This window comes from Nomascus leucogenys, chromosome 1a (assembly GCF_006542625.1).
Source record: "Nomascus leucogenys isolate Asia chromosome 1a, Asia_NLE_v1, whole genome shotgun sequence".
NCBI lineage: Eukaryota > Metazoa > Chordata > Mammalia > Primates > Hylobatidae > Nomascus > Nomascus leucogenys.
Window position 1 is genome coordinate 14,789,752 of NC_044381.1, and position 6,904 is coordinate 14,796,655.

At 42.8% G+C, this 6,904-nt stretch overlaps 1 pseudogene; it reads left to right on the top strand.

Annotated features, from left to right (window-relative positions):
• The first annotated feature begins 2,832 nt into the window (after positions 1-2,832).
• Positions 2,833-3,288, top strand: LOC100593182 (annotated as a pseudogene).
• Positions 3,289-6,904: the final 3,616 nt, after the last annotated feature.

Consider the following 6,904-nt stretch of genomic DNA (forward strand, 5'->3'; position numbering starts at 1 on the left):
TTACTAAAGGAGGAAATGGGCTTATCCAAATATGTATCCAACCTCCCTTGCAGTTGGGGGATGTCACGTGACTGTATTATGAGTAATGTGATAGGAGTATAAATGAGAGAAGAACTCCCCAAATATCTCTTAAAACAAAAATTGGCACATTTATTTTTGCCTTTTACTCGCCCAGTTTTTCCTGTCTGAACATGGACATGATTGCTGGCATACCAGCAGTCACCTTGAGAGCAGGAGGATAGGAGTTACACCCTAGGGCTGGGCACGGTGGCTCACACCTGTAATCCCAGCACTTTGGGAGGACAAGGCAGGTGGATCACTTGAACCCAGGAGTTCAAGACCAGCCTAGGCAACATGATGAAACCCTGTCTCTAAAAGAAATGCAAAAATTAGTGGGGTATGGTGGCACAAGCCTGTAGTCCCAGCTACTTGGGAGGCTGAGGTGGGAGGGCCATTTGAACTTGAGCCAGGAAGATCTGATTGTGCCACTGCACTCCAGCTTGAACAACAGAGCAAGACCCTGTCTCAAAAAAAAAAAAAAAAAAAAAAAAGGTCGTATGAAGGGAGGAGCACAAAGCTAGAAAGGCCTTAAGTCTTTCACGGCCTCAGCCTGAGTGCCCATCTCCAAATGTGTTTTTTACATGAGACAAAAACAAACCCCCAGTGTCTTCAAGCCACCATTTTGTCATTGTGGCTGTTGTTTGTTTTGCTTTCTAAGATTTGTTACTAGCAACCAAACAGAATTCATAGCTTCATAGGCAAACCAAAGTACTATAAATGAAGCTAAGCTTAAAAGCATTTCCTATGTAACAGGAAGTATTACCTGCCAAAAATCTGCCCAAGAAAGCTTGTTCAGGTGAGACTTCCTGACTTTTTAATGTTTTTCCAGCACTGAAAGGTTGGAAAGTGCACATGAACAGTAAATACATGGGCAGCTATCCAAAGAGAATCATTTTATGTTTACCCAGCACCGTACAATGAACAGTGCTGGATACGTGTTGTCCATGTGTCTATATTCCTAGGACTCAACTGAATAAAAGAAAGTGAAAATTCAAATCATTTTCAAGACAGGCTTATAGTATGTGAAAAGGCCATTTAGGGCACACCACTAACTTTGACAAGACCATTTTCAGACTTGCCATATGACTGTAATATTAAATGACATCCATATCTACCACCCCTTTGCTTAGTCTCTGTATCAGTTCTCTTGGGCAATGTAGACTAAAAAGCATAAAACCACTGAGTCTCAAGTAGGGCTTCCAAAGCCATGACGAAGCATAGGAAGTGTGCATTGAACACATTTGTATACGTGTCAGGTATAGAGAACAGCAGAGTCAAACAGAGCACGTCTTTTGAAGCCCTGAAGTTGACTAATGAGCTGGGTGGAAAATGGCACTGAGAGTGTTTCCCTCTGGCCTCTGCAAGACAGAGGCAAGCAGCCACCCTCAGGATATCTGCTCAGCAGAGCACTGGGGAGATCACTGGGGAGCTCAGAGGCACTCAGATACAGTTATCAGCAGACACAGCAGCAAACTGGAGAGCCAAGAGTGTGGCCATCTGAATGCTAGAAGCAGCCTACCTCAAAGACCTTCAGTGGAGACCCCAAATAGGAAGGACCAATAGTGGCCAATGATGCTGATGGGCACATAAAAGATTGTGATTTACCTAGCGGCATTTTTAATTTCTATAGGCAGGCAACACTCTATACTTACATAATAAGACAGATTGTACAATATAAGTGTGTAATTGACAGACATACCATATATTCTATGAGTTAAGAGTATACTGACAGATACAACAGATACACAATATATCCTATGAGTTAACCACAGAAAGTGAGGCTTACAGAGATTAAATAAGTCGTCCAACATCATATAGCTCATAAGTGGCAGCCAATATTCAAACTCAAGGCTGTCTGCCTCTAAAGCCCGTATCTATAAATCCCATACCATGTAAGCTCTCTAAGAGGAAGACCTTCCCAAAGTTGGTGGCTAGGGGCCGTTACTGAAGAGTTGTAACTAAAGCAAGGGTCTTTTTGCTTCGATGAAAAGGTTGGTGCTAACCTTTTAAGTGGTGGTAAAAAGTGATGCACAGCATTGGAGTGTGGAAATGTCCTTGTGTTCTGAGAAGAACGTGTGTTGTGTGTTGACGTCTCCAGTGGATGCATGAGGTATATGCGAACAGTGGGTTGGAAGACAGCCTGCAAAGCTTTAAACTCCAACCAACGTAAATAAATGCATCTTACTGGGGTTTTTTAGGGCAGTTGTGGCCACATATTAAAATTTAAACTTTGTGCTTCAGGAATGGGGAATAAGCACAGGGAAAGTAGAGGAAGCCATAATCTAGAAAAATAATGGAATTGCTTGGTATAGGGCACCACCAAAGCTTAACTGTCTCTGTGATAGTGATAGTCAGTGCATAATTTATTTAAGCTTATTGCAGTGTTGAAAATACTTCATGAATCCCTCATTTCCATCTTCATGAATCTACAAGGAATCTAAAGAGTCTAAGTTGGAAAACAATGGGCCTGGGGAAATTCACTATGGGGAAAAGTGCAGAGGGTGAGGGAGAGATCACTATCACACAGACAGTTAAGCTTTGGTGGTGCCCTATACCAAGCAATTCCATTATTTTTCTAGATTATGGCTTCCTCTACTCTCCAAAACCTGTGATTGTTCCCCATTCCTGAAGCATAAAGTCCAAATTTTAATACATAGCCACAACTGCCCTAAAAAATCCAGTAAGAGCCGCTAGGTGCTGCTGTGGACTATGGGCCGCTGGGGTCGGTGAAGGATCCCAAGAGGGCTGGGCAAAAACTTGCTCTAAAAAATCATTGACTGGGTAACTTCTTGGGAGATCATATCCCGAAACCAAAAGGCCATTGCTAATTCCCTGACATCCTAGAATGAGACTCTCACCTCCAGATTGGCTATTTTACCTGAGAATCCACCATCTATTGGCTGGACTTACTACAAGGCCACTGTGGCCAAGTCAGGCTTGTTGGATGACTTTGAGAAGAAGTTTAATGCCCTGAAGTTTCCTGTACCAGAGGATAAATATACTGCCCAGGTGGATGCTGAAGAAAAAGAAGATGTGAAAACTTGTGCTGAGTGGATGTCTCTCTCAAAGGCCAGGATTGGAGAATATGAGAAAAAGCTGGAGAAGATGAGGAACTTAATTCCATTTGATCCGATGACCACTGAGGACCTGAACGAAGCTTTCCCAGAAACCAAATGAGACAAGAAAAAGTATCCCTATTGGCCTCACCAACCAACCGAGAATTTATAAAATTGAGTCCAGGAGGAAGTTCTGGACCTTATATTACACATTCTGGACATTAAAATTAAAAATAATTATGTAGAAAAAAATCCAATAAGATGCATTTATATACCTTGGTTGGAGTTTAAAGCTTGCTAGATATCTTCCCCACCCCACCACTGCCTTCATGTACCTCTTGTGTTTACTAGAGAAGTCAACACACAACACATTCTTCTCAGAACATATGGATACTTCCACACTCCAATGCTGTGCATCACTTTTTACCACCAACTAAAATGCCCTTCCTTGTCCCCACATGGCAAAATATTATCTGTTCTTAAAGGCCTAGCTCAAATGCCAACTCCTTCTAGAAGCTTCCTTCAGGCCTGATGCCCTACTTTACCTCAGCATTGCCCAAACTGAATTGCCCCAAGAGAATGTATTGCCCTTTCCCTTTTTCACTTGTTTTAGGTCTCTATTTGATACTGTATTGTTGTTTATTTATTTCACTTAAGTGTGTCTGTGAGCTAAGTACCATAATTTATTCATATATGAATCTCTAGAGCATTTCAAGTTTCTGATATATATTGAACAATGAAGATAGAATGTGTGAATAAATTTTTATAATATATAAAAATTATATATATTTATTGTGTACAATGTGATTTTTTTTTAAACAGAATCTTGCTCTGTTGCCCAGGCAGGAGTGCAATGGTGTGATCTCAGCTCACTGCAACCTCTGCCTCCTGGGTTCAATTGATTCTCATGCCTCAGCCTCCCAAGTAGCTGGGATTACAGGCATGTGCCACCATGCCCAACTGATTTTTGTATTTTTAGTAGAGAGTTTTGCTATGTTGGCCAGGCTGGTCTCGAACTCCTGGGCTCAAGTGATCTGCCCTCCTTAGCCTCCCAAAGTGCTGCGGTTACAGGTGTAAGCCACCGTGCCTGGCCAATATGATGTTTTGAAATAAGCATACATGTGGAACACTCAATCAAACTAATTAACTTGATTGGCCAGGTGAATGTCTCTGGTCTAACCAGTAATCCAGGTGCTCCCCTTTTGGCACTCACCATCCTGACCTTCGAGCTACTGATTGCTGAACAGATGCTAGGGTGTGATCTCATTCATTCCATCTTTAGCCAGCAAAAGGGTCTCCTGAATGCTCAGTGGAAGTGTGTCTTCCTGTAACTTCTAACCCTTAGTCCAACTTGTGTTTCCTTGAGCCTAAGTTACATCAGTCTTCCATGTGATAGAAATTCAGTATTTTACACTAATGGATGACCCAATCCTTCCAGGTAAGCTTCAACGGTGTTATCAAGCTATCAACAGTGTTATCAAGTTCAGTTTTTCTTTATATTTACTGCGCCTATAGTAACTTTCACATCAGTTCTTTAGAGTAAAATAGAGTTTCCCAAAATTTGGGGGATGTCACAGCTTCATCTCTGCAACAAGAGTAGGAACTTGGTCAACCATTAGTGTTCAGGCTTCTGGTCACAGGTGTGTGGATTGGAGAGCATCTGCTTCTTCACAAAGAGCAGCTTAGACAATGGAGGCCTCATGGGAGACAAGGTGTCCATCATTATGTGTGAGGCTTTGTGTCCGGGCTAACTGAGCAGTTCAGAGAAATAGAAGAGTCATCTAGGAAGCTTTCCTCAACTTCTCCTCATCAAGACATATTTAATACTCTAGATTACTCTCTGCTGTTGTTCCAGAAAAGAACTTAATGACTTTCTTCTTCCTTTTTCTTAAACTAGAAGCAAGAAATACACTACCTGCGCAATATGACCATGCCATATTAGGCTGTGCTTGTTGGAATAAGGAGTGTCTACCTTTCAAAGTAAATCAATACATGGTTTTAAAGGATGCCACAAGTTAAGCAACATAAATACTTACATTAAGCTTCAGTAATCATTTGGGATCCATTGGCGGAGAACAGCACAACCAAAAACCCAAGCTTGCCTCTGCAGGAGAAGCTCCAAAAAGCTCAGGCTGGGTCTCAAACAGTGATTCGCAACTCTGCACATTTGATTCACCTGGGGAGCTGTTACCATTAGCCAGGCCCACTCCTTTATGAGATTCTAGTGTGAAGCCAGTATTGAGAATCACTGGCATAGAAAGAAAATGGTGGCCTGTGGAAGTGGGGGTCACCAGAGAAGCTGGGAACCCCTCAGAAAGAAAGTCCCCCAACATCAGCAGAGAGCAGCTAATTTTGCTCATTATCCAAGAGCCTTGGACCACTGTGCCTCTGGTCTTCTCGGGTGAATAAAACCCATATGTCCCTGGGTGACCAAGCCAGTCACCACTTGGTGGTGGCTCCAAGCCAAGCAGCACATTCCCTCTGCTGGCTTCTCCCTCATCAACTTCTTGGGAGGCCAGATTTCCTCAGAGGGAGCCTCAGGACACAAAACGAATGGGGAGGTCAAGGCAGCTGTGGTAATACCTCCCAATATTGTAGTCTTCCTTAACAATCATCCCCCACCTAAAACTGCACTCAGGAGGAGACAGAGCAGCCCAATAATAATGATCACATTGATAATTAAGTATCTAAGTATCTGCTATGTGATACCAAGCTAGATGCTTCACATATATTATATTTTTGCAAAGGTATATTATCTCTACTCTATTAATGGGGATATCAGAGCTTAGAGTGGTTAGTTAACTTGCCCAAAATACACAAGGCTAGAACGAGCCCAAATCTATCTGGCTCTGGAACTCATGTCTTTCTATGCCATATTGCCAGTCCTTAACTCTTACCTTCTACAGAGTGTCATTATCCGATCTTGCAATTAAATGAAGTCAGCCCAGGAAAACACCTCGGGGACAGTGGAAAGGATGGGCCCAAGAGATTAGTGACTAGTGTCATTCATATTTCAATGTGTACGAGTTCTCTAGCTCCCCCTCTGTCAGTGAGAAGGAACCAGGCAGAGGGAGAGATCAGCTGGGATACTCTGGAGAACCAGAATTTGCATCCTATCAAGCACTGGGGAGGGAAGGGGAGAGGAGAGCGAAGAGGGGAGTGGGTGTTCAAAGCGATCAGATAAGGCCAAGGTAATTTAACACGTATAAACTTTGCTTTTCCCCCACTAAAACCTGCTCCTCCTCTCTGCTCCTGCCAAGGAAAACTCATTTAATTCTTGTAAGATTAACCAATAATCATGGGAATGCCAATAAGTCAAAGGCAGGGAAAGGATTTCTAGTTTCATGGCTGCAACTTGAGAAGACTGATCAGGAAGTTGGTGAGAAAAAGAGGTAGAGAGGGAAGGAGGAGTGTGGTTTGGGGTCAAAAGTGTAATAAGAGGGAAAAAACAAGCAAACAAAAAAACCGAAGTTAAATTTTACTCTGTGCTGAGATTCCACTCTTTTTGGCCCTAGCCAGAAAAACAACCTTTGTCCCATGGCAGCCAACTGGAGGGCCAGTGCCTACATTTTAGGTTAAGCCAAGAAGTGAAAAACCTAACTTTTAGTTTGAGCATGCAACAATCCCAAGATTGGGTTAAATTCTTCCCTGGTCTCCTCTTCTCTCATCCAAACAAGGGGAGGTGGGTGCTCATGCTGATAGAAGGCGGGAATCTCATCTCTCCCTGGAGACCATATCTGCACGCTGCTTCTTAGGTCCCTCCTTTGGCATAATCAAAAGGCAACTGC